The 26,456-nt window shown below is 43.1% G+C and overlaps 26 non-coding genes across 26 annotated transcripts; all 26 read left to right on the plus strand.

The window, feature by feature from the left end:
• The first annotated feature begins 96 nt into the window (after window positions 1-96).
• LOC114836137 lies at window positions 97-215 on the plus strand. The gene has a single exon (XR_003779771.2). It is a non-coding gene; the product is annotated as a 5S ribosomal RNA (ribosomal RNA).
• Window positions 216-318: 103 nt separating this feature from the next.
• Window positions 319-437, plus strand: LOC114836094. The gene has a single exon (XR_003779728.1). It is a non-coding gene; the product is annotated as a 5S ribosomal RNA (ribosomal RNA).
• Window positions 438-540: 103 nt separating this feature from the next.
• On the plus strand, window positions 541-659 carry LOC114836093. The gene has a single exon (XR_003779727.2). It is a non-coding gene; the product is annotated as a 5S ribosomal RNA (ribosomal RNA).
• A 103-nt stretch (window positions 660-762) lies between these two features.
• Window positions 763-881, plus strand: LOC114836139. The gene has a single exon (XR_003779773.2). It is a non-coding gene; the product is annotated as a 5S ribosomal RNA (ribosomal RNA).
• A 103-nt stretch (window positions 882-984) lies between these two features.
• LOC114836155 lies at window positions 985-1,103 on the plus strand. The gene has a single exon (XR_003779789.2). It is a non-coding gene; the product is annotated as a 5S ribosomal RNA (ribosomal RNA).
• Window positions 1,104-1,206: 103 nt separating this feature from the next.
• Window positions 1,207-1,325, plus strand: LOC114836150. The gene has a single exon (XR_003779784.2). It is a non-coding gene; the product is annotated as a 5S ribosomal RNA (ribosomal RNA).
• Window positions 1,326-1,428: 103 nt separating this feature from the next.
• On the plus strand, window positions 1,429-1,547 carry LOC114836183. Its single transcript, XR_004574967.1, has one exon. It is a non-coding gene; the product is annotated as a 5S ribosomal RNA (ribosomal RNA).
• Window positions 1,548-1,650: 103 nt separating this feature from the next.
• Window positions 1,651-1,769, plus strand: LOC117593527. The gene has a single exon (XR_004574968.1). It is a non-coding gene; the product is annotated as a 5S ribosomal RNA (ribosomal RNA).
• Window positions 1,770-1,872: 103 nt separating this feature from the next.
• On the plus strand, window positions 1,873-1,991 carry LOC114836193. Its single transcript, XR_004574969.1, has one exon. It is a non-coding gene; the product is annotated as a 5S ribosomal RNA (ribosomal RNA).
• A 103-nt stretch (window positions 1,992-2,094) lies between these two features.
• On the plus strand, window positions 2,095-2,213 carry LOC114836180. The gene has a single exon (XR_004574970.1). It is a non-coding gene; the product is annotated as a 5S ribosomal RNA (ribosomal RNA).
• Window positions 2,214-2,316: 103 nt separating this feature from the next.
• On the plus strand, window positions 2,317-2,435 carry LOC114836092. The gene has a single exon (XR_003779726.1). It is a non-coding gene; the product is annotated as a 5S ribosomal RNA (ribosomal RNA).
• Window positions 2,436-2,538: 103 nt separating this feature from the next.
• On the plus strand, window positions 2,539-2,657 carry LOC114836123. The gene has a single exon (XR_003779757.2). It is a non-coding gene; the product is annotated as a 5S ribosomal RNA (ribosomal RNA).
• Window positions 2,658-2,760: 103 nt separating this feature from the next.
• On the plus strand, window positions 2,761-2,879 carry LOC114836091. The gene has a single exon (XR_003779725.1). It is a non-coding gene; the product is annotated as a 5S ribosomal RNA (ribosomal RNA).
• Window positions 2,880-2,982: 103 nt separating this feature from the next.
• Window positions 2,983-3,101, plus strand: LOC114836090. Its single transcript, XR_003779724.1, has one exon. It is a non-coding gene; the product is annotated as a 5S ribosomal RNA (ribosomal RNA).
• A 103-nt stretch (window positions 3,102-3,204) lies between these two features.
• Window positions 3,205-3,323, plus strand: LOC114836126. The gene has a single exon (XR_003779760.2). It is a non-coding gene; the product is annotated as a 5S ribosomal RNA (ribosomal RNA).
• A 103-nt stretch (window positions 3,324-3,426) lies between these two features.
• On the plus strand, window positions 3,427-3,545 carry LOC114836134. The gene has a single exon (XR_003779768.2). It is a non-coding gene; the product is annotated as a 5S ribosomal RNA (ribosomal RNA).
• A 103-nt stretch (window positions 3,546-3,648) lies between these two features.
• Window positions 3,649-3,767, plus strand: LOC114836116. Its single transcript, XR_003779750.2, has one exon. It is a non-coding gene; the product is annotated as a 5S ribosomal RNA (ribosomal RNA).
• Window positions 3,768-3,870: 103 nt separating this feature from the next.
• LOC114836119 lies at window positions 3,871-3,989 on the plus strand. Its single transcript, XR_003779753.2, has one exon. It is a non-coding gene; the product is annotated as a 5S ribosomal RNA (ribosomal RNA).
• A 103-nt stretch (window positions 3,990-4,092) lies between these two features.
• Window positions 4,093-4,211, plus strand: LOC114836151. Its single transcript, XR_003779785.2, has one exon. It is a non-coding gene; the product is annotated as a 5S ribosomal RNA (ribosomal RNA).
• Window positions 4,212-4,314: 103 nt separating this feature from the next.
• On the plus strand, window positions 4,315-4,433 carry LOC114836188. The gene has a single exon (XR_004574972.1). It is a non-coding gene; the product is annotated as a 5S ribosomal RNA (ribosomal RNA).
• A 103-nt stretch (window positions 4,434-4,536) lies between these two features.
• LOC114836157 lies at window positions 4,537-4,655 on the plus strand. The gene has a single exon (XR_003779791.2). It is a non-coding gene; the product is annotated as a 5S ribosomal RNA (ribosomal RNA).
• Window positions 4,656-4,758: 103 nt separating this feature from the next.
• On the plus strand, window positions 4,759-4,877 carry LOC114836156. Its single transcript, XR_003779790.2, has one exon. It is a non-coding gene; the product is annotated as a 5S ribosomal RNA (ribosomal RNA).
• Window positions 4,878-4,980: 103 nt separating this feature from the next.
• On the plus strand, window positions 4,981-5,099 carry LOC114836117. Its single transcript, XR_003779751.2, has one exon. It is a non-coding gene; the product is annotated as a 5S ribosomal RNA (ribosomal RNA).
• Window positions 5,100-5,202: 103 nt separating this feature from the next.
• On the plus strand, window positions 5,203-5,321 carry LOC114836125. Its single transcript, XR_003779759.2, has one exon. It is a non-coding gene; the product is annotated as a 5S ribosomal RNA (ribosomal RNA).
• Window positions 5,322-5,424: 103 nt separating this feature from the next.
• LOC114836154 lies at window positions 5,425-5,543 on the plus strand. Its single transcript, XR_003779788.2, has one exon. It is a non-coding gene; the product is annotated as a 5S ribosomal RNA (ribosomal RNA).
• A 103-nt stretch (window positions 5,544-5,646) lies between these two features.
• On the plus strand, window positions 5,647-5,765 carry LOC114836145. The gene has a single exon (XR_003779779.2). It is a non-coding gene; the product is annotated as a 5S ribosomal RNA (ribosomal RNA).
• Window positions 5,766-26,456: the final 20,691 nt, after the last annotated feature.

Here is a 26,456-nt window from a genome sequence, read left to right on the forward strand (position 1 = left end):
TTGGGGTCAATTAATTTGTGAAAAAAATCCTGTCAATCATTCTTTTAGGACATGTCCACACACTCTATAAAAGGCCCAAATTCAAACTGTCAATAGGCTTACGGCCACACCTCCCTGAGCACGCCCGATCTCGTCTGATCTCGGAAGCTAAGCAGGGTCGGGCCCGGTTAGTACTTGGATGGGAGACCGCCTGGGAATACCAGGTGCTGTAAGCCTTTTTGATTGGGGTCAATTAATTTGTGAAAAAAATCCTGTCAATCATTCTTTTAGGACATGTCCACACACTCTATAAAAGGCCCAAATTCAAACTGTCAATAGGCTTACGGCCACACCTCCCTGAGCACGCCCGATCTCGTCTGATCTCGGAAGCTAAGCAGGGTCGGGCCCGGTTAGTACTTGGATGGGAGACCGCCTGGGAATACCAGGTGCTGTAAGCCTTTTTGATTGGGGTCAATTAATTTGTGAAAAAAATCCTGTCAATCATTCTTTTAGGACATGTCCACACACTCTATAAAAGGCCCAAATTCAAACTGTCAATAGGCTTACGGCCACACCTCCCTGAGCACGCCCGATCTCGTCTGATCTCGGAAGCTAAGCAGGGTCGGGCCCGGTTAGTACTTGGATGGGAGACCGCCTGGGAATACCAGGTGCCGTAAGCCTTTTTGATTGGGGTCAATTAATTTGTGAAAAAAATCCTGTCAATCATTCTTTTAGGACATGTCCACACACTCTATAAAAGGCCCAAATTCAAACTGTCAATAGGCTTACGGCCACACCTCCCTGAGCACGCCCGATCTCGTCTGATCTCGGAAGCTAAGCAGGGTCGGGCCCGGTTAGTACTTGGATGGGAGACCGCCTGGGAATACCAGGTGCTGTAAGCCTTTTTGATTGGGGTCAATTAATTTGTGAAAAAAATCCTGTCAATCATTCTTTTAGGACATGTCCACACACTCTATAAAAGGCCCAAATTCAAACTGTCAATAGGCTTACGGCCACACCTCCCTGAGCACGCCCGATCTCGTCTGATCTCGGAAGCTAAGCAGGGTCGGGCCCGGTTAGTACTTGGATGGGAGACCGCCTGGGAATACCAGGTGCTGTAAGCCTTTTTGATTGGGGTCAATTAATTTGTGAAAAAAATCCTGTCAATCATTCTTTTAGGACATGTCCACACACTCTATAAAAGGCCCAAATTCAAACTGTCAATAGGCTTACGGCCACACCTCCCTGAGCACGCCCGATCTCGTCTGATCTCGGAAGCTAAGCAGGGTCGGGCCCGGTTAGTACTTGGATGGGAGACCGCCTGGGAATACCAGGTGCTGTAAGCCTTTTTGATTGGGGTCAATTAATTTGTGAAAAAAATCCTGTCAATCATTCTTTTAGGACATGTCCACACACTCTATAAAAGGCCCAAATTCAAACTGTCAATAGGCTTACGGCCACACCTCCCTGAGCACGCCCGATCTCGTCTGATCTCGGAAGCTAAGCAGGGTCGGGCCCGGTTAGTACTTGGATGGGAGACCGCCTGGGAATACCAGGTGCTGTAAGCCTTTTTGATTGGGGTCAATTAATTTGTGAAAAAAATCCTGTCAATCATTCTTTTAGGACATGTCCACACACTCTATAAAAGGCCCAAATTCAAACTGTCAATAGGCTTACGGCCACACCTCCCTGAGCACGCCCGATCTCGTCTGATCTCGGAAGCTAAGCAGGGTCGGGCCCGGTTAGTACTTGGATGGGAGACCGCCTGGGAATACCAGGTGCTGTAAGCCTTTTTGATTGGGGTCAATTAATTTGTGAAAAAAATCCTGTCAATCATTCTTTTAGGACATGTCCACACACTCTATAAAAGGCCCAAATTCAAACTGTCAATAGGCTTACGGCCACACCTCCCTGAGCACGCCCGATCTCGTCTGATCTCGGAAGCTAAGCAGGGTCGGGCCCGGTTAGTACTTGGATGGGAGACCGCCTGGGAATACCAGGTGCTGTAAGCCTTTTTGATTGGGGTCAATTAATTTGTGAAAAAAATCCTGTCAATCATTCTTTTAGGACATGTCCACACACTCTATAAAAGGCCCAAATTCAAACTGTCAATAGGCTTACGGCCACACCTCCCTGAGCACGCCCGATCTCGTCTGATCTCGGAAGCTAAGCAGGGTCGGGCCCGGTTAGTACTTGGATGGGAGACCGCCTGGGAATACCAGGTGCTGTAAGCCTTTTTGATTGGGGTCAATTAATTTGTGAAAAAAATCCTGTCAATCATTCTTTTAGGACATGTCCACACACTCTATAAAAGGCCCAAATTCAAACTGTCAATAGGCTTACGGCCACACCTCCCTGAGCACGCCCGATCTCGTCTGATCTCGGAAGCTAAGCAGGGTCGGGCCCGGTTAGTACTTGGATGGGAGACCGCCTGGGAATACCAGGTGCTGTAAGCCTTTTTGATTGGGGTCAATTAATTTGTGAAAAAAATCCTGTCAATCATTCTTTTAGGACATGTCCACACACTCTATAAAAGGCCCAAATTCAAACTGTCAATAGGCTTACGGCCACACCTCCCTGAGCACGCCCGATCTCGTCTGATCTCGGAAGCTAAGCAGGGTCGGGCCCGGTTAGTACTTGGATGGGAGACCGCCTGGGAATACCAGGTGCTGTAAGCCTTTTTGATTGGGGTCAATTAATTTGTGAAAAAAATCCTGTCAATCATTCTTTTAGGACATGTCCACACACTCTATAAAAGGCCCAAATTCAAACTGTCAATAGGCTTACGGCCACACCTCCCTGAGCACGCCCGATCTCGTCTGATCTCGGAAGCTAAGCAGGGTCGGGCCCGGTTAGTACTTGGATGGGAGACCGCCTGGGAATACCAGGTGCTGTAAGCCTTTTTGATTGGGGTCAATTAATTTGTGAAAAAAATCCTGTCAATCATTCTTTTAGGACATGTCCACACACTCTATAAAAGGCCCAAATTCAAACTGTCAATAGGCTTACGGCCACACCTCCCTGAGCACGCCCGATCTCGTCTGATCTCGGAAGCTAAGCAGGGTCGGGCCCGGTTAGTACTTGGATGGGAGACCGCCTGGGAATACCAGGTGCTGTAAGCCTTTTTGATTGGGGTCAATTAATTTGTGAAAAAAATCCTGTCAATCATTCTTTTAGGACATGTCCACACACTCTATAAAAGGCCCAAATTCAAACTGTCAATAGGCTTACGGCCACACCTCCCTGAGCACGCCCGATCTCGTCTGATCTCGGAAGCTAAGCAGGGTCGGGCCCGGTTAGTACTTGGATGGGAGACCGCCTGGGAATACCAGGTGCTGTAAGCCTTTTTGATTGGGGTCAATTAATTTGTGAAAAAAATCCTGTCAATCATTCTTTTAGGACATGTCCACACACTCTATAAAAGGCCCAAATTCAAACTGTCAATAGGCTTACGGCCACACCTCCCTGAGCACGCCCGATCTCGTCTGATCTCGGAAGCTAAGCAGGGTCGGGCCCGGTTAGTACTTGGATGGGAGACCGCCTGGGAATACCAGGTGCTGTAAGCCTTTTTGATTGGGGTCAATTAATTTGTGAAAAAAATCCTGTCAATCATTCTTTTAGGACATGTCCACACACTCTATAAAAGGCCCAAATTCAAACTGTCAATAGGCTTACGGCCACACCTCCCTGAGCACGCCCGATCTCGTCTGATCTCGGAAGCTAAGCAGGGTCGGGCCCGGTTAGTACTTGGATGGGAGACCGCCTGGGAATACCAGGTGCTGTAAGCCTTTTTGATTGGGGTCAATTAATTTGTGAAAAAAATCCTGTCAATCATTCTTTTAGGACATGTCCACACACTCTATAAAAGGCCCAAATTCAAACTGTCAATAGGCTTACGGCCACACCTCCCTGAGCACGCCCGATCTCGTCTGATCTCGGAAGCTAAGCAGGGTCGGGCCCGGTTAGTACTTGGATGGGAGACCGCCTGGGAATACCAGGTGCTGTAAGCCTTTTTGATTGGGGTCAATTAATTTGTGAAAAAAATCCTGTCAATCATTCTTTTAGGACATGTCCACACACTCTATAAAAGGCCCAAATTCAAACTGTCAATAGGCTTACGGCCACACCTCCCTGAGCACGCCCGATCTCGTCTGATCTCGGAAGCTAAGCAGGGTCGGGCCCGGTTAGTACTTGGATGGGAGACCGCCTGGGAATACCAGGTGCTGTAAGCCTTTTTGATTGGGGTCAATTAATTTGTGAAAAAAATCCTGTCAATCATTCTTTTAGGACATGTCCACACACTCTATAAAAGGCCCAAATTCAAACTGTCAATAGGCTTACGGCCACACCTCCCTGAGCACGCCCGATCTCGTCTGATCTCGGAAGCTAAGCAGGGTCGGGCCCGGTTAGTACTTGGATGGGAGACCGCCTGGGAATACCAGGTGCTGTAAGCCTTTTTGATTGGGGTCAATTAATTTGTGAAAAAAATCCTGTCAATCATTCTTTTAGGACATGTCCACACACTCTATAAAAGGCCCAAATTCAAACTGTCAATAGGCTTACGGCCACACCTCCCTGAGCACGCCCGATCTCGTCTGATCTCGGAAGCTAAGCAGGGTCGGGCCCGGTTAGTACTTGGATGGGAGACCGCCTGGGAATACCAGGTGCTGTAAGCCTTTTTGATTGGGGTCAATTAATTTGTGAAAAAAATCCTGTCAATCATTCTTTTAGGACATGTCCACACACTCTATAAAAGGCCCAAATTCAAACTGTCCATAGGCTTACGGCCACACCTCCCTGAGCACGCCCGATCTCGTCTGATCTCGGAAGCTAAGCAGGGTCGGGCCCGGTTAGTACTTGGATGGGAGACCGCCTGGGAATACCAGGTGCTGTAAGCCTTTTTGATTGGGGTCAATTAATTTGTGAAAAAAATCCTGTCAATCATTCTTTTAGGACATGTCCACACACTCTATAAAAGGCCCAAATTCAAACTGTCAATAGGCTTACGGCCACACCTCCCTGAGCACGCCCGATCTCGTCTGATCTCGGAAGCTAAGCAGGGTCGGGCCCGGTTAGTACTTGGATGGGAGACCGCCTGGGAATACCAGGTGCTGTAAGCCTTTTTGATTGGGGTCAATTAATTTGTGAAAAAAATCCTGTCAATCATTCTTTTAGGACATGTCCACACACTCTATAAAAGGCCCAAATTCAAACGGTCAATAGGCTTACGGCCACACCTCCCTGAGCACGCCCGATCTCGTCTGATCTCGGAAGCTAAGCAGGGTCGGGCCCGGTTAGTACTTGGATGGGAGACCGCCTGGGAATACCAGGTGCTGTAAGCCTTTTTGATTGGGGTCAATTAATTTGTGAAATAAATCCTGTCAATCAATCTTTTAGGACATGTCCACACACTCTATAAAAGGCCCAAATTCAAACTGTCAATAGGCTTACGGCCACACCTCCCTGAGCACGCCCGATCTCGTCTGATCTCGGAAGCTAAGCAGGGTCGGGCCCGGTTAGTACTTGGATGGGAGACCGCCTGGGAATACCAGGTGCTGTAAGCCTTTTTGATTGGGGTCAATTAATTTGTGAAAAAAATCCTGTCAATCATTCTTTTAGGACATGTCCACACACTCTATAAAAGGCCCAAATTCAAACTGTCAATAGGCTTACGGCCACACCTCCCTGAGCACGCCCGATCTCGTCTGATCTCGGAAGCTAAGCAGGGTCGGGCCCGGTTAGTACTTGGATGGGAGACCGCCTGGGAATACCAGGTGCTGTAAGCCTTTTTGATTGGGGTCAATTAATTTGTGAAAATAATCCTGTCAATCATTCTTTTAGGACATTTCCACACACTCTATAAAAGGCCCAAATTCAAACGGTCAATAGGCTTACGGCCACAACTCCCTGAGCACGCCCGATCTCGTCTGATCAAACTCAAATGAATGGAAATTCTTAAGACATTGAAATTGATGATACTGTTGCTCTAGAAGCATGAACACATGGAATTCATCGTTATAGAAAAGGTTTTAATGCCAATATGTCATATGTGGGCCCCACTTGACTATGCCATTAAATGTGTACATAAACTAGTATTTAAAACACTTACAAGGGATGAAGATAGTCTGACATGGTGATGCTACATAGAAGTGTATAAACCTGTAGAAAAGGTTTTAATGCCAATATGTCATATGTGGGCCCCACTTGACTATGCCATTAAAGGTGTACATAAACTAGTATTTAAAACACTTACAAGGGATGAAGATAGTCTGACATGGTGATGCTACATAGAAGTGTATAAACCTGTATTCAATCAGTCATAGTTGAAGAATTGATGGTGAAACTGTGTTTTTCCTTGATCAAAAGAGAGTGCATTCAAATGGAATTTTATCATTTCAAATGAAAGTAAATTAATAGAATTCAACAGTCTATAATGAGTTTTAACCCAGATTTCGAACATTGAACAAACAAGTGCAAACCAACAACATATACATGCCAGTTAGGTCGAATATTGTGAATAGGTCCTCAACAGCAGTCAATGTACACATCCTAACGACAAGCAACTCAAGAACAAACTCAAATGAATGGAAATTCTTAAGACATTGAAATTGATGATACTGTTGCTCTAGAAGCATGAACACATGGAATTCATCGTTATAGAAAAGGTTTTAATGGCAATATGTCATATGTGGGCCCCACTTGACTATGCCATTAAATGTGTACATAAACTAGTATTTAAGAAGAATTCATTGATGGCACAGGTGAACCAGCAGGAGGCAGAGAGGGCACTGTCGAAATGGTTCACTGGGGCAAGAGACAGAGGAGGACGAAGGGCATCCTGACAGCCAGTGCCAAATTAAACAGTAGTGAGCAGTGGTGGAATATGAGTGAGTGCAGAAAATGTGTATTCAGTACAGTTAAACTGTTAAAATATTACTCAGTTACAAGACAAAATGTTGACACACTGTTATATTGTTTTTCTGGAACAATTATTTTCATTACCAATGAATCTGTTGATCATTTTGTCTGTTATCAGCAAAATATTCGTAAAATAAAAAGTTAAAATCAGAATGTGGCCATTTTTTTAATTAGATAGATCCTGACTCATACTGGTTGGTGATTAATAATTTCTTTTTTTTATTAATTGTTGCAGTTCTAGGTTGGATGTTTATTCAAACTGTACTCAGTACTCAATTAGGATTTTTAAAACATATCTTGCCCAGCTGGGGCCTACCTAAAACCTGGTGTAATCTTGCCTTAAACACACATGAGCAATTGACTTGGGGCCAACATGGAACCTGCAGACAATCCCACTTGCAACCCATATTTCAGCCCATACTGTCCCCATGTAGGCCCCACATAGGACTTAAAGCTGGGACCAAGATGGGTCTTGTCTGTTTCACCCAGCTGGGGCCCATCTAAAACCTGGTGTAAACCTGCCTTAAGCCCACAGGGGCAATTGGCTTGGGGCCAACATGGAACCCACGGACAATCCCATATGGGTGTGATCTGACAATCCCACCTGGGGTCCATGATTCTGCCCAATCTTTACCCACATGGGCCCCACATAAAAATGTTGGCTGGGTTGGACTTTCCATCACATTTTGGGGTGCTCGTTCAGGATCCTATTCCTGCTCGGTTCGAGTGTTTTTCCAAACAGGTTAACTGTACATGGCCAGAGAGAGGTCTCTGGAGCTCAAGCCTCCCCCGAAAGAGGGCTATCCTTTGAGGGGTTGAGAAGGAGTGCCTGACTGAAGCTGTGACTCGTACCTGATCAGTACAGGTTTCCCGTGGAAATTGATTTTTGTAGGTAAGAGCACAATACAGTCGGGAATAGGCCATTGAGATATGTGTTGGGGCACATTTTAAATCTGCAGTTATATTTTTTCACTTACGGGCCAACAGGTCTAATAACAGGTGTTAAGGCACCTTTTTGCATTAGGGTACAAGAATAACAGTGTAAGGGCATCTTTTTGCGTTAGGGCGCAAGTATAAGAGTGTTAGGACACCTTTTTGCGTTAGGGCGCACGTATGTGTTAGGGCACATTATTTAGACTAAAATAGATCTTGCTTTTCGCCACGTTAATTTTCTTTTGCCAGTTTTTCTGGACATGGGTAAGTGAGGCAGTAAACCATTGAATGTCCCTCGTAGTTACGTTGGGCCTGCAGAGATAGTTAAAGATAAGTATGGTGTTTGGACATGTGAACAAATGTATCTCTGGGAGTTTTGGGGATTTCCAAAGAATGGCAGCTTTAGCCAAAGACAGTTGCATGGGTTGAAAGAGAAGTTGGAGGAATACGAGCAAGGGAAAATTATGAAAATACAGAAGGGGAGACGGAAGGTAGATTGGAAAGCTTATGGTATGTGGAAAGAAGAAACTGATAAAAGATTTAGGCAGAGTATAGTAGGGACTACTGATCAATGTGTTCTGGCTTCTCCTACTAGAGTTGATGTGGACCTGGACTGCCCTCCATCTGGCCGACTGACCTCTTATACTGCTGTGCGAAAGCCCGAAGCATTTCCTGAACCACGGGAAGGAATGCCGCCGTAGCTGTCTCAAAATAGTCCCCCTCCTGCCTGGAAGATTTATCCTTCGCTCACAGCCAACCTTGGTGCGACATCCCCAATTGCTGGGAGGACCAGGAGCGTTACATCGTTTGTGCAGCCTGAAGGTTGGTTCCTGATGGTAGAAGTTGTGAATCCGGTCGCAGGAGGTAAAGACTATGCACGCTCAACTATTTTCGTCTACCACCCATGGTCGCCTGCCGACCTGAAAGACGTGGCCGCCTCGCTACCCAACCCAGAAAATTAAGGAGGAGAGGAATCAAATTGTGTTTTTCTCCAGATGCTTGACCAATATAAACCAAATATAGTTGAAGTGGAAATGGTAATGATGAAAGCACTACAGCTAAAATGGGGAAGGGTGAAAGGAGACTGGCCCGTACAGAATGCTCCGTATAATTGGGACACTGGTTCTCAACATAGGTTAACAACAATGGCCTTTTTCCCGAGACGGATGAACTGGGTGAACATTTCTGACTGCAAACAGAAACAGGGAGAAAGAGTCACAGACTATCATAATAAATAATTGGAGATTCACAGCGGGATGGGCCACAAGCCAGATGGGTTAATGACTCTCCCTGGGAACAACAGTGTAAAATGAGGCTGGTTGCAGGTCTGCTACCAACATTACAGAAACATGTTAAGGAGCACTGTGTGGCCTTGGACGAGGGCCGCATGGAAATTGTTTGGGCGTTTATCAAGCACAGTGAAAAAGTCTGCAAGGACTAAGAGGATTAGAGACAAAACGATAAAGGGAAACGTGAAACGAAACTACGAAACTACATATGGCCCAACTATGTTTTTACAGTGGCTATGACCAAAGAGGCCGAGGACGGGGTAGAGCAAGAGGACGAACACAGACTCTAGGCAGAGAACGTGGTTCTGCTAACCGCTACAACTATGACAAAGGTTGCCATCGTTGTGGTTGGATTGAAAATTGGGTTCGCGATTGTCTTAGAAAGGACATAAGGGAAGATGGACAAAGTAATAGAGGCAATTCTAATTCCGGTGAATAATCCCATGGGAACACGTAGGAAGAGCTACCAAGAGGAGGGGTTTAGACTGTCAGAGGGGGTAGTACAGGACACATCTACCGGTGAGATCAATCCATTACATGACCCCGCATATATTGATGTTATGCAGACACTTAATGTACAAGCATTTAGAGAAAACGTAGAGTACCAATTTAAACCCATGATGTTTCTTACAATTAAAGGTAAACAGATTTAATTAGGGGGCCAAGCAACGAAGTTGCTAGAACCCTTTTATGTTTGTACGTTTTAATATAATTTGGGGACCAAGTATTGTAGGTACGGTACCCTAGTGTTGGTTTTATTATTATTATTATTATTTTTCTCCGGGCCCATTTTCAGAGGCCCGTAACTCGTGTGATGGCAATTTCTAAAATCCAAAGTTCTATGAAAATGGTAGGTAAGACAGGAGAAATCAATTGCGCAATAAACGGTTTTAATGAAACTTGCAAGGAGAAAGTATACAGGTTACAAAGTAACGGTGGATAGTTTTCTAAATAAAAACATCATTTCGGTTTGCGCATGCATATCTCATGACCCGTATGTCGCAGAGTCATGCAGCCAAGTTCCATACATGCCCCTTCTCATGTTGACCAAATATGTCTCTGGGGTCTTTCAAATTCGCCCATTGGATTTTCCACCATTTTGAATTTGGTGAAAAACTCGTTAACAACATCTCCGAGACAGCTGAACGGATTTGCATGCTGTTTGGTGTGAAGGACCTTTGAACCATTATCTTTAAATGTTATGTAAGGAAAGTTGATATCTCAAACAATATGGCTGAAATCAGCGAATGAAATTGAGCTGGGTGGGTCTATGACTTTAGACGTTCATTAAACTCAAATGGAACATCAAACAGCTACAAAACGAATCATACTCGTAAATGTGTCTGCTAGGAATGGACAGGAAAACTCCCATACAGAAATACCGCTTGGGGGCGCTATAAACATAACCGATGTTTCTCACAATTTTGCCGTTGATAAAAACACACTTAAACGACATTTCCTCCAAAAAAGCTGAATGGATTTGGATGAAAATTGGTGTCAAGGACGACTGGACCATTGTCTTTAAAAGTAATATAATTGTAAATGTTTCTGGAGGATTTTCAAAATATGTATGTGTGCTATTTCAGGTATTATAGATCACATCCCGATGAGACTATTCAGTCTGCCATCTTACCACACCCCTTTTTCCTATGTAATAAATACTGTCGAAATGATGTTTTTATTTAGAAACTATCCACCGTTACTTTGTAACCTGTATACTTTCTCCTTGCAAGCAAGATTAAAACCGTTTATTGCGCAATTGATTTCTCCTGTCTTACCTACCATTTTCATAGAACTTTGGATTTTAGAAATTGCCATTACAGACCCCCGTTTGATTCCCTTCTCAGACATTCCAGATTCTGTATCTTATATACATGCTTTTCCACTAGGTGCTTTTCAGCCTTCACCCAACAATACATATGTGAAATACCATGATTTTAATTTATTTGCGAGGATAATTGTATTATGTGACCCTTTTATGCTGTTATTGTTTTCCAAAGAAAGGAACCAGCCATTTTGTTGCCAACTTTCTCTCAGCAAAATTGTAATGGCTGGCGTAATATTTACATTTGGAGAGGATAGAGAGCTGCAGGAACAACCTGTGGGGACATCCTCGTTCTGCAATATTCTGACCCTGGTTCAATTCCCCTCTGAGATGTTCCAAATGTTGTATTTCAGTAATGTATATCCACTTGGTACTTTCCACCCTTCACACAACAATATATATCCTCTCTGTAATACCATGATTCTCATGTTTAGGAGAATTAATGTTTTATGTGACCCTTATATACTGTTATTGTTTTCCAAAGACACAAATCAGCCATGAAGTGATTGGAGTCATTGTTTTCATTATAAGTAGGATGTATAGCTATTAGCTATATAGTCTTTGTGCAAGACTACTCTTTAGTTCCGTTAATAAATGTTATTTTGTCCACGTTATTTGAACAAAAATTTAATGGCTGAGGTAAAAGTTGCATTCTACTGTTTAAAAAGTGTAATGATTAAAGACAGTCTGCCACATAGAAAACCAGGTATTGAAACCTGCCTGCCACAACAATATTCATCCCTCCTAATCGCCTGAACTTGGATTGCCTGGTTATTTTTCTGTTTTGATTTCCTCTCCTTCGATTGGACATCCTTACTACTAGCGGCATTGCGCATTTTTAAATAGCAAAACATTTCTCTAGTGAGAGCATACAGTGAGATGCTTCCTATGCCCCTGCTTGGACCCCTGAAACGCTTCTCGCAGCTTTAATTTTTGGTTGATTCTGGAGCGGGATATTCTGTCCTTAGAGCCCAGGAATGGGACCCGCTTCCTAATTGAGTGGTAGAACTATAATTACGGTAGGGGCTAGTGGAGGAGAGACCACTGAGCGATTTACGAACCCTCTGTCGGTTGTAGACGATGAGGGCTAGCGTTACCCTGTCAGGCTTCGAAGTAATGAGGAGCAGGAAACGTGGTGTGATGGTAATTTTATCGATCAGAACTCTTTAAAAGGAAGTACAGAGACGAAATAATCTAGGCACATTCTAGCAGTTTATTAATATTTGCAAATATGAGAGACTCGTCAAACGCTTACAAACATAATCGTCCGAGTAGTCTCTAACGCCATACATGAACAATCCGTATTTATTTCAAATGTTAGAAGGGGTGTGGTAAGTTGTTGCCATCTGTCTTGTGTCCCCCCACCTTATCCTTCTCAACTCCTGAGGAGACGCAATGTCTGGATAATCAACAGAGACAGTAAAGGGTTATACAGATTTATGAGTACCCCTCTAATCCAACTGTGCCGGTCAAGGATGCTGGTCAAGGATGTCCCCCTAGGACAAATACCAGATCCCTCTCAGCATCTTTAACTAGTAACTCATTCATTCTCACATCCAAACAATGGGACTCAGTCCTTTAAACAGTAAGAATGCATCAGGTTTAAGAATTTCCACAACAATCCATCCTCTTGATACCATGTCAAACCTTGGTATCAATCCTTAAACAGTTCATTCTTTAGGATGTAGAATGCAACAAACCAGTACTCTTAAACAACATGACCCGGTCAATATTATTACCCTTACTGTTTAGAGAACGGAACAAATCTGAAATGTCTGGATCCTCCTTTACATTCTTCTAGATCATTACCTTCATTGTAACTCACATCCAAACAATGGGACTCAGTCCTTTAAACAGTAAGAATGCATCAGGTTTCAGAATTTCCACAACAGGAGTCGTGTAGTTTAACGTCTTTTAATGACGGCATAGCTCAAACAATGCTCACATTGGTGAGACAATAACACACAAAGACAGGGGAAGCAGAGGGAACATATATATTGGGGGGAATGATTAGAATGAGGACCAGGGGCGCTAAACAAGACAACAGGTGAAATGCATAATGAGATGGCCAGTGGTGTTAGAAGGCCGGTGACGTCGAACGCTAGAGCCTGCCTGCTGCAGGGGGAGGAGAGGCAGCAGAGGGCACAGTCGTCACATACCATAGACATTCATTTCTGTTTTCCAATTGTTGCCCAGTTAATTTGTTAGCCAGGGACTTGATGACACAGTTAGGGATCACACTAGAATGTTCAGAGAAAGGCATGCAAATTAAACTTACTGTTTTGCAAGCAGTTCAAAATGGTGTGCAGCCTGTTGATTATTGTTATTCATGGGATTTAGAAAGAACAGGGCCTAGAGCTGTTTCACATGAGTTGGTAAATAAGGTGATGAATAGAGTAGAAACAGGTTCGGCCCTGTTTATGGATATGGGTGACTTGCGTTGTTCAGCTAAGTTTTCAGAAAGTCAGGATGTTGGTTTTGAGAAAGTGTGGTTAGAAGACGTTAAATGTGATTTTTTGACAGGTGAATATGTATACTGGTCTTCGGAAGGTTTTTGTGCATGGTCTGTGTGAAATGTTAGAGAGGTGTCTTGCTTTTTCAATATTGAGGGGTCAGACCCCCATGTCCCGCTAGCTAAACCTTTGTTTGGCACGTGGGCAAGCTTGGGTCCTTGGGTGAGAGGGTGCAATGAAGTAGTGGACTGGGTCCCTTGTCACATGATGGGAGTGGAATTTTCCGTGGCAGCCCAAGCCTATAGAGAGAGGTTTGGGTGCACCATTTTGGGTAAACGGGAAGTACATCTTGTGCCGCATGACGACTGGGTCCGTCAGGTCTGTGCAGTCCAAGTGGCTGCTACAGATCCTAGGTTAGCGGCTGTTCCACCCTCCTTGTGGGCATAGCATAAATATGATGTTGGGCTAATGAGTAATGCACAGCCTCTTGTAGTTACACCTAGAGGACCCCATAGACCATGCCAGGCTCAATACCCACTGAAAGCAGAGGCTATTGAAGGGATAGCTCCTGTGTTTAGAGCATTGTTAGAGAAAGGCATAATTGTTCCATGTCCAAACAGCCCCTGTCGCACTCCTATTTTCCCAGTAAAGAACAAAGTTGTTGGACAACCTGTGGTTGTCCAACAATTTGTACAAGATCTTAAAAAAGTTAATGATGCAGTATATGCGCGCGCACCGATTGTGTGTGATCCGTATACAATTATGACCTCGAACCCTATGTCCCGGGCAATTGTCACTTTTTTTAGCATTACTGTGCTCAAGGATTTGCAATGTTGGTTCACATTTGAATTCTTTGGCCAATTGTACACCTGGACAATATTGCCTCAAGGTTATTGTGAATCTCCTGCCGTGTTTGCGTCCACGCTAAAAGATAACTTGGAAGGTTTCCAATTTAAACATGGCAGTACCCTTATCCAATATGTTGATGATCTTCTTGTCTGTTCCTAACTTGGAAGGTTTCCAATTTAAACATGGCAGTACCCTTATCCAATATGTTGATGATCTTCTTGTCTGTTCCTAACTTGGAAGGTTTCCAATTTAAACATGGCAGTACCCTTATCCAATATGTTGATGATCTTCTTGTCTGTTCCCCAGATAAAGATACGTGTGAAAAAGACACTGTGCTGTTGTTACAGTACTTGGCCTCGCGGGGTCATAAAGCCAATTTGAATAAACTACAGTTTGTCCAGAAGGAAGTTATTTTTCTGTTTTCTGTTATTTTATATAAACTAACACCAGAGGGTAAAAGTCTCAGTGCAAACAGAATAGAAGCCATGGTTGGCATCCCAAAACCTCTTACTAAAACTCAACTTCTGTCTTTTCTGGGCATGACAGGTTTCTGTAGACAGTGGGTTCCTAAATAGGGTCGTTTGGTACAGCCCTTACAGGACATGGCCTACGGCCAGAAGCTTGCATCACATGATAGAGTAGTGTGGACTCCTGGGAGATGCTTCCTTTACTTCTTTGAAACAGGCCCTGGCTACCTCTCCTACTTAAGGGCTCCCTGATCCAAAGAAGTTTATTCAAGCAATGTGTGAAAAGAAGATTATATGTCCTGTATTGATGCCGAAACACGGGGATAAGTTGAGGCCAATTGCATAATTCTCTTCTAAACTAGAAATGCCGTAGCACAAGTCCTTCCCTATTGTCCGAGGGCTGTGGCAGCGGCAGCAGATGTTGTTTTGCGATCACAGCCTCTGGTGTGTTATCAGCCACTCGAGCTACGAGTTCCTCACTCTGTTGCCTCCATTTTGTTAGAACAAAAGACTAGTCATCTGTCGGGTGCTAGGTTTCTGCATTACCATAACATTTTACTGTCATTACCCCATGTCACTGAGTCCTGTTTTAAATTCAGCCACTTTCCTCCCCACTGAGGTTGATGGCGAGCCACATGACTGCCTTTCTGCTATTAACCAACAGTGTACCCCTCGTGATGACTTGTCTGATGAACGTCAACCCAATAGTGACCTTGTTTTTTATGTTGATGGGTCTACTGGTAAATCTCCTACTTTTGCTGCAATAATGTAGGATATGCCATTGTCACTGATCATGATTTGGTTGAAGGTCATAGACTGCCACACTATCTCTCCACTCATGCTGCGGAGGTGTTTGGCCTCACTTGAGCTTGCATCCTTGCTGAGGGCCAAAGTGTTTCCATTTAAACAGACAGTAGATATGCCTTTGGTGTTGCGAAAAATGCAGATGTTCATTACTTTTTCTGGTACACAGATCCAACATGGCCAACTTATTCGTAACCTGTCTTGTTACCTAAGGAAGTGGCCATATGTAAGTGTGAGGCCCATACCACAGGCAGAGATGTTGTTTCTCTTGGTAATCGCAGAGTAATATTTACATTTGGAGAGGATAGAGAGCTGCAGGAACAACCTGTGGGGACATCCTCGTTCTGCAATATTCTGACCCTGGTTCAATTCCCCTCTGAGATGTTCCAAATGTTGTATTTCAGTAATGTATATCCACTTGGTACTTTCCACCCTTCACACAACAATATATATCCTCTCTGTAATACCATGATTCTCATGTTTAGGAGAATTAATGTTTTATGTGACCCTTATATACTGTTATTGTTTTCCAAAGACACAAATCAGCCATGAAGTGATTGGAGTCATTGTTTTCATTATAAGTAGGATGTATAGCTATTAGCTATATAGTCTTTGTGCAAGACTACTCTTTAGTTCCGTTAATAAATGTTATTTTGTCCACGTTATTTGAACAAAAATTTAATGGCTGAGGTAAAAGTTGCATTCTACTGTTTAAAAAGTGTAATGATTAAAGACAGTCTGCCACATAGAAAACCAGGTATTGAAACCTGCCTGCCACAACAATATTCATCCCTCCTAATCGCCTGAACTTGGATTGCCTGGTTATTTTTCTGTTTTGATTTCCTCTCCTTCGATTGGACATCCTTACTACTAGCGGCATTGCGCATTTTTAAATAGCAAAACATTTCTCTAGTGAGAGCATACAGTGAGATGCTTCCTATGCCCTGCTTGGACCCCTGAAACGCTTCTCGCAGCTTTAATTTTTGGTTGATTCTGGAGCGGGATATTCTGTCCTTAGAGCCCAGGAATGGGACCCGCTTCCTTAATTGAGTGGTAGAACTATAATTACGGTAGGGGCTAGTGGAGGAGAGACCACTGAGCGATTTACGAACCCTCTGTCGGTTGTAGACGATGAGGGCTAGCGTTACCCTGTCAGGCTTCGAAGTAATGAGGAGCAGGAAACGTGGTGTGATGGTAATTTTATCGATCAGAACTCTTTAAAAGGAAGTACAGAGACGAAATAATCTAGGCACATTCTAGCAGTTTATTAATATTTGCAAATATGAGAGACTCGTCAAACGCTTACAAACATAATCGTCCGAGTAGTCTCTAACGCCATACATGAACAATCCGTATTTATTTCAAATGTTAGAAGGGGTGTGGTAAGTTGTTGCCATCTGTCTTGTGTCCCCCCACCTTATCCTTCTCAACTCCTGAGGAGACGCAATGTCTGGATAATCAACAGAGACAGTAAAGGGTTATACAGATTTATGAGTACCCCTCTAATCCAACTGTGCCGGTCAAGGATGCTGGTCAAGGATGTCCCCCTAGGACAAATACCAGATCCCTCTCGGCATCTTTAACTAGTAAATCATTCATTCTCACATCCAAACAATGGGACTCAGTCCTTTAAACAGTAAGAATGCATCAGGTTTAAGAATTTCCACAACAATCCATCCTCTTGATACCATGTCAAACCTTGGTATCAATCCTTAAACAGTTCATTCTTTAGGATGTAGAATGCAACAAACCAGTACTCTTAAACAACATGACCCGGTCAATATTATTACCCTTACTGTTTAGAGAACGTAACAAATCTGAAATGTCTGGATCCTCCTTTACATTCTTCTAGATCATTACTTTCATTGTAACTCACATCCAAACAATGGGACTCAGTCCTTTAAACAGTAAGAATGCATCAGGTTTCAGAATTTCCACAACAGGAGTCGTGTAGTTTAACGTCTTTTAATGACGGCATAGCTCAAACAATGCTCACATTGGTGAGACAATAACACACAAAGACAGGGGAAGCAGAGGGAACATATATATCGGGGGGAATGATTAGAATGAGGACCAGGGGCGCTAAACAAGACAACAGGTGAAATGCATAATGAGATGGGCAGTGGTGTTAGAAGGCCGGTGACGTCCAACGCTAGAGCCTGCCTGCTGCAGGGGGAGGAGAGGCAGCAGAGGGCGCAGTCGTCACATACCATAGACATTCATTTCTGTTTTCCAATTGTTGCCCAGATGACACAGTTAGGGATCACACTAGAATGTTCAGAGAAAGGCATGCAAATTAAACTTACTGTTTTGCAAGCAGTTCAAAATGGTGTGCAGCCTGTTGATTATTGTTATTCATGGGATATAGAAAGAACAGGGCCTAGAGCTGTTTCACATGAGTTGGTAAATAAGGTGATGAATAGAGTAGAAACAGGTTCGGCCCTGTTTATGGATATGGGTGACTTGCGTTGTTCAGCTAAGTTTTCAGAAAGTCTGGATGTTGGTTTTGAGAAAGTGTGGTTAGAAGACGTTAAATGTGATTTTTTGACAGGTGAATATGTATACTGGTCTTCGGAAGGTTTTTGTGCATGGTCTGTGTGAAATGTTAGAGAGGTGTCTTGCTTTTTCAATATTGAGGGGTCAGACCCCCATGTCCCGCTAGCTAAACCTTTGTTTGGCACGTGGGCAAGCTTGGGTCCTTGGGTGAGGGGGTGCAATGAAGTAGTGGACTGGGTCCCTTGTCACATGATGGGAGTGGAATTTTCCGTGGCAGCCCAAGCCTATAGAGAGAGGTTTGGGTGCACCATTTTGGGTAAACGGGAAGTACATCTTGTGCCGCATGACGACTGGGTCCATCAGGTCTGTGCAGTCCAAGTGGCTGCTACAGATCCTAGGTTAGCGGCTGTTCCACCCTCCTTGTGGGCATAGCATAAATATGATGTTGGGCTAATGAGTAATGCACAGCCTCTTGTAGTTACACCTAGAGGACCCCATAGACCATGCCAGGCTCAATACCCACTGAAAGCAGAGGCTATTGAAGGGATAGCTCCTGTGTTTAGAGCATTGTTAGAGAAAGGCATAATTGTTCCATGTCCAAACAGCCCCTGTCGCACTCCTATTTTCCCAGTAAAGAACAAAGTTGTTGGACAACCTGTGGTTGTCCAACAATTTGTACAAGATCTTAAAAAAGTTAATGATGCAGTATATGCGCGCGCACCGATTGTGTGTGATCCGTATACAATTATGACCTCGAACCCTATGTCCCGGGCAATTGTCACTTTTTTTAGCATTACTGTGCTCAAGGATTTGCAATGTTGGTTCACATTTGAATTCTTTGGCCAATTGTACACCTGGACAATATTGCCTCAAGGTTATTGTGAATCTCCTGCCGTGTTTGCGTCCACGCTAAAAGATAACTTGGAAGGTTTCCAATTTAAACATGGCAGTACCCTTATCCAATATGTTGATGATCTTCTTGTCTGTTCCTAACTTGGAAGGTTTCCAATTTAAACATGGCAGTACCCTTATCCAATATGTTGATGATCTTCTTGTCTGTTCCTAACTTGGAAGGTTTCCAATTTAAACATGGCAGTACCCTTATCCAATATGTTGATGATCTTCTTGTCTGTTCCCCAGATAAAGATACGTGTGAAAAAGACACTGTGCTGTTGTTACAGTACTTGGCCTCGCGGGGTCATGAAGCCAATTTGAATAAACTACAGTTTGTCCAGAAGGAAGTTATTTTTCTGTTTTCTGTTATTTTATATAAACTAACACCAGAGGGTAAAAGTCTCAGTGCAAACAGAATAGAAGCCATGGTTGGCATCCCAAAACCTCTCACTAAAACTCAACTTCTGTCTTTTCTGGGCATGACAGGTTTCTGTAGACAGTGGGTTCCTAAATAGGGTCATTTGGTACAGCCCTTACAGGACATGGCCTACGGCCAGAAGCTTGCATCACATGATAGAGTAGTGTGGACTCCTGGGAGATGCTTCCTTTACTTCTTTGAAACAGGCCCTGGCTACCTCTCCTACTTAAGGGCTCCCTGATCCAAAGAAGTTTATTCAAGCAATGTGTGAAAAGAAGATTATATGTCCTGTATTGATGCCGAAACACGGGGATAAGTTGAGGCCAATTGCATAATTCTCTTCTAAACTAGAAATGCCGTAGCACAAGTCCTTCCCTATTGTCCGAGGGCTGTGGCAGCGGCAGCAGATGTTGTTTTGCGATCACAGCCTCTGGTGTGTTATCAGCCACTCGAGCTACGAGTTCCTCACTCTGTTGCCTCCATTTTGTTAGAACAAAAGACTAGTCATCTGTCGGGTGCTAGGTTTCTGCATTACCATAACATTTTACTGTCATTACCCCATGTCACTGAGTCCTGTTTTAAATTCAGCCACTTTCCTCCCCACTGAGGTTGATGGCGAGCCACATGACTGCCTTTCTGCTATTAACCAACAGTGTACCCCTCGTGATGACTTGTCTGATGAACGTCAACCCAATAGTGACCTTGTTTTTTATGTTGATGGGTCTACTAGTAAATCTCCTACTTTTGCTGCAATAATGTAGGATATGCCATTGTCACTGATCATGATTTGGTTGAAGGTCATAGACTGCCACACTATCTCTCCACTCATGCTGCGGAGGTGTTTGGCCTCACTTGAGCTTGCATCCTTGCTGAGGGCCAAAGTGTTTCCATTTAAACAGACAGTAGATATGCCTTTGGTGTTGCGAAAAATGCAGATGTTCATTACTTTTTCTGGTACACAGATCCAACATGGCCAACTTATTCGTAACCTGTCTTGTTACCTAAGGAAGTGGCCATATGTAAGTGTGAGGCCCATACCACAGGCAGAGATGTTGTTTCTCTTGGTAATCGCAGAGCTGCTCTGACCTGCTCTGCAGATGACCCATCTGACCCCTACGGTCTCCCTCTCTGACCTCGTTGAAGTGCAATCTCAGGCTTCTCCTAAAAAGAGAACCGCTTGGAAGAAAGCAGGGGCATCCTATGTGAATACTGTTTGGATAGTGGTAACCTCTGTTTACCAAAATGTCTGTTTCATTTCTATGCAGTGCTCTCACATGGAAAAGATCACGCTTCAAAAGGGGGGATGGTAAATATGGTAAATAAGTGTTGATACACACAGGGCTTTACGAATTATGCTCAACATTTTTGTTCAAAATGCCTGGTGTGTTTGAGGTTTAATGTAGGGCGGGGACAAGTAGTCCCCCAGTTCAGCCATCCTCCCCCTGATTGTCCCTTTGACCATGTGATGGTGGATTTTATTGAGTTGAACCCCTGCAAGTTTGTTGATATGTTTTCTAAATGGGTTGAGGCCTTCCCGGCTGGGAATGCTGATGCAACAGCAGTTGCTAAGACATTATTAGCTGAAACCATACCCAGATGGGGAATTCCTAAGAAACTGGCAAATGACAATGGATCACATTTTGTTAACGGAGCCATTCAGAAGATGTCTGAGTACTTAGGAGTTAATCTAAAGACTCACTGTGCCTACCACCTGCAGAGTGGAGGGGCAGTGGAGAGAGAAAATGGAACTATTAAAATGAAACTCACAAAGTTGGGTGAAGAGAAACTGGCCTCTCCCCTCATGAGGTCATCACTGGAAGACCAATGAAAACAGGCCTAGGCGCCCCTACTCACACAGACCTCACCACAGAACATGTGAATGATATTATGTTAACATACTGCACTAATCTGTCAAAGGTTCTGAACAACATCCATAGGAGTGTGAATGCTGCTCTACCAACTCCCATTGAACTCCCGCTGCACCACATCAAGCCTGGGGATTAGGTAGTCATCAAGGACTGCAAGAGAATGCAAAGGACTGGTTGGGTCCATACCAAGTCCAACTGGTCTCTCAGTCTGCTGTCAAAGTTGCTGAATGAGGAACCTGGGTTCACGCCACACACTGTAAGAAGGCTCCAGCATTAGAAGATACGGTGAAAGAATAGGTAAATTTAAGTTACCTAAGGGCTGCGTGGGTTGTGGTGCTAGTAACCATCAACTCCAACACAGCCTGCGACCATGGAGCCAGAGAGACAAGGACCAGGGATCCCCTTCAAGAGGTCCGGAGGAATGAGCTGCACCATCGGGTGCCTGCTGATTTTAAGTATTGTCGTTGTCATACCGATAGTGTGGATTTCCAAACCACACTATAATGATCATGGACAGATTGTAAATATGACATCTAATGAAGCAAGGAAAGAGACATTTGTACACCACGAGAAAAGGTCCAAACCACAGATACAGATAGACTGTTCAAAATCAGGCCCTATGTTGATTTGTGACATGATTAACTGCTCCCCGGATGGGGATTGCTATGTACTGACAAGCCCAGTGTTGAAGGATAATAAGTGGTATTGGACTCACCTAAATACAGGAAGGAGCACTATGTTCCCCTCCTCAAACTATTTTCCCAAACATGTGAATAGGTGGAGATGTTATGATGATGATTATTGTACTATTAACATTTCCAAACCACTATGAGTAATCCAGTATTACTGGTGTTTCAATATTGATGAGGATAACCCCCCTTGCAGATCACCTGACTTCCCTAAAGGTAGACCCGCTATGATATGTCCCTCAACAGTTGCACGTACTACTGTAGGTCCTACTCCTGCACCACGTCGTTCTGAACCAGATAGAGTAAGGAGAGCACTGACAACATAGCCCTTAGGATAATGGTTGATTATGCAAAGCACAAGAACATGACTGATTGCTGGATCTGTCAAAACATACCAACATCTTCACGTTCACCTATGTTAACCCCTATCCCATTTTCAGTAGCAGACTGACAGGCACACGGTTGGACCGAGGTGGCAGCACAAATGACACCACCAGATAAGGACTGTTATACCCCGTCTGCCATTCCTGACCACCTGGGTGGGGCTAACTTAGATTTGGTCACCAATACATGTTTATGAATTGCATAATGTCTCACTCTGTATTACAGGTGCTTCAGGAGCCACACAGAGTTTAGGACAAAGTGATTGCTCCACCACAACTCAAACCAACTTCACGACTCTAGGGGCTTTGCCGGAGCAGGTCTATATAGTCTGTGGAGGGAAAGCATACAGTTGCATTCCTAGAGACGCAGGTGGAGTATGCTATATGGCGTACTTGGTCCCTTTGATTAGGCGAGCAGATCACAGGGAAATGGCAGCCTTATATCAGTTCCAATTTCGCCATAAGCGAAAACTTACTAGAACTCAACGTATATTTAGTGTTCTGATCCCAGGATATGGCACATACACCGCACAGGAAGAGATAATGGCTCTGTCCAAAGTGTTGGAGAAACACATGAATTTGACAACTGACACAATTGCGGTAATAGGCACAGAGCTGAGTGAAACCCGTTCAGTTGCTCTGCAGAACAGAATGGCCCTAGATATGATTTTGGCTTCTCAGGGCGGTGTCTGTAAGGTGGTGGGATCTGAATGTTGTACATATTTTTCAGATGCATCACAAAAGGTAATTAATTTAGTCCAAGAAACTAATAAAGGAATAGAAGAGCTTCATACAGTTCATGGGTGGGACCCATTCTCAGGACTTTCCTCTATGGTTGGTCCCTGGGGGATGACAATATACAAGTTATTGACTACTGCCTTGCCGCCATTGCCTTTTTGTTTGTTTGTGGTATATTTTTGTCATGTTTAATAAAAGTGTGTGTTTCTAAGTTTGCAACACAGGAAATGGTCCAGCAGCATGTAAATGAGGATTCCGATGTTTCAGAGATGTTCCAGTTCCCAAATTACTGGGATGATGATATCATAAAAGATCATGTTGTTCAAGAGCATTGTTTGTAGTGGTCTGAAGCTTAATGAATAGATGTAAATGGTCTGATTGGTTAAACGTTGCATGTTTGTATTACATGACATTTTATGATATAGGGCGGATTGTCAGGGAAATTTCTACACTGATGTGTTCTTACTGATTAAAGGACTGAGTCCCCATGTTTAGATAAGTAAAGGAATGTAGGTAGAGTGGGGTCTGGTGTTTGTCTCAGGGAGACATCCTTGAACAGCATCCTTGACCGGCACTAGTGGATTTGTTACTCGTAAATTAGTTCATCTGTATAACACTTTTAGGGTCTATCCTTGGGTGTCTAGACATTGTGACTCCTAAAAGGTTGAAAAGGTTTACCATGTGAATGTGTTTTATTGACACACATATTACCACACCCCTTTTTACTCTTCTTTAAATGATGATTCTTGTCCTGTTTTACTTTAGAGATTATTCATTGTTACTTTGTAACCTGTGTATTCTCTCATTTCAAGAATAAACTGAATAAACTGATTGTGCATTTTCGTAAATAGTTTGGACTTTAGAAATTGCCATCATAATTACCAAAAAGTGAACAAAATCACATGGGGCTTTCTTGGGGTGTCTTTTTTTGCCATGATCAGAGTAAAAATAAATCTTTCTGTCTTGTGATGAATGTATGTATCTTTTTTCCATACTTGGCAGCTGGAATAACGATCCATCAGCACGCCTCTGGTAGCAGAGTTTGTAGTCCGGCAGATTCTACGAAAACTGTCCTGTGTTGTGTGCCGTGCGAGCTTGGTCAGAGATACTGCACTGATCTTCATTTGACTAGAGCTTCCACCTTCTAACCCTGATAAACAGTGGTGGCCTTTGTGATTCCATCACAATGCACAGTGAAGGTTTGATTATATCTTGTGGGTGATCCGCCAAGCTTAACCAATGCAAGCACCCAAGTTGTCGACTTTTAATCATGAATGAGGATGCATATACATGCGTTTGGAATGACAACAACCAGGACAGGAGCTCTGGAGCTGGTTTAGAGACCCTTGGTAAGATATGCTATGCAATACAAAATATATTTGACTTGTTTTGAGTAATTTTTGACACGGTTGTGCAGTTTTTGTATGAAAAAAATGCTAATAGTTTCATGAAATTGGTTAAAGTGGCATGTTGACACAACATGAAATTTTACGATATAGGGTGGATTGTCAGGGAAGTTTCTTGAACTGATGTATTTTTAGTGATTAAAGTATTGAGACACCATGTTTAGATAAGAAAATGTTGGTTGTGTTTCGAGAAAGGCAGTGTGAGGTAAACGTTAATCTTTAGCAGGATGAGGGTAGATGCCGAAAAGTGGATTTTAGGACAGGATAGATTCCTCTATAAGTATTAAATGTACTTGAAATTGTTATAATGTTACTCTCTCCTTTCAAGAATATAACTTTATTGTGCAATTGAGTTTTCCTCTGTCATACCTAACATTTTCGTAAATTGTTTGAACTTTAGAAATTGCCATCACAATACTATGACATTTAACCATGATTTGTTATTGTTGTGAGACTGGGGGAGCTTGACACAAATACACTGATTTTAAGTCTGAGACTGGGGCTGATATAGTGAACATGACTGAGACTAAGCAAACTGTAGACCGAAATGTTAACCTTGTTGATGAAAGTTTGGATAATGTTGAATATAATCTTAATGGAACGCACAGGACTTCATGGACTTCAAATCGTGAATGAATTATCAAAGGAAAGATAATCAAGGGTTCGCACCTGTTGGTTCTGATTAAATGTGTGACAGCAACCAATTAATTTATTGACGATAGAACGCAATTGTGGTGGGGGGTGTTTTTAGAGGCCATGGAATGTATAAACATGTCTTTTACAACTATTCCAAATGCGATTGTAAGGCATAAAACCAATTTGTATATACAAATGTCTGGGGATACAATGGATGATTTAGCCACTCCCCCAGCAACTGGTTATCAATCAACCAAAACTTTCTTTGTACCCCCTACCACGAACCCCACAAGATGGTTTCTATTTTAATGCTTTTTTTATCATTTGTGATTCATTGTCAAAGTTTATGTTTTACCTGGAATAATAGTTATTCGAAAAATACTATGTAAACGTTGATGTGGTTTTACTAATGGTTTTATTTTTGACTAATAAAGCTGACATTATTTCCTTTTCTATTTCTTCAACAACCATGACATAAATTGAACTATTCACAAGATTGAGCATGTTGAACATTTGCTTATCACGCTTACTCTAGTACATCTTTGCTACAAACTTGGAGACTAGCTCACCATTTTCTCAAAATCATAATTATAAAAAGACATGTCCTGTACTTTGAACTGTATTCCACATTCACACAGGTTTACAGAAAGGCACTGATTGACATGGAAAAATATGCAACATTTTGGTTGTTTCCAAAACTGTCATAAAACCTTCCAATGCCATTGTCTGTTATGTAAATAGCCAGCCAGTTCTCCCCTGGGTATTTGCTCGGGTGTGTAAGATTGAATAGCAAATAGTGGTCACACCAGATACTGACTGGTTTTTGGATCACCCCGGATCCCCCCAGATACAGTGAAACTGCACATTTTCAGAGTGGCCTTTTATTGTGGCCAGCACAGAATTTGGAATGTCTGAGAAAGGACTGGGGTCACAATATTGAAGGACCGGGATGGTCCCGCTATACAGGACGTGAAAAGAAAATGTACAAACCCAATTGCAAAAAAGTTGGGACACTGTACAAAAGTAAAATGAATCAGGATGCAATGATGTGGAAGTTTCAAATATCAATATTGTATTTACAATACAACATAGATGACATAGCAAATGTAATACTTTAAGGGAAAATAAGTTGATTTCAAATTTCATCAACACATCTTTTTTATATAATATACTGCAAATGACTGGGGTCTGTGGAGACAAGTTGCTCAAGTTTATGAATAGGAATGTTGTCCCATTCTTGTTTAATACAGGCTTCTAGTTGCTCTTAGGTCTTCTATGTCGCACCTTCCTCTTTAAGATGCGCCAAATATTTTCTATGGGTGTACGATCTGGACTGCAGGCTGGCCTTTTCAGTACCCGGATCGTTCTTCTATGCAGTCATGACATTGTGATTGATGTAGTATGTGGTCTG

This window comes from Esox lucius, chromosome 20 (assembly GCF_011004845.1).
Source record: "Esox lucius isolate fEsoLuc1 chromosome 20, fEsoLuc1.pri, whole genome shotgun sequence".
Lineage (NCBI taxonomy): Eukaryota > Metazoa > Chordata > Actinopteri > Esociformes > Esocidae > Esox > Esox lucius.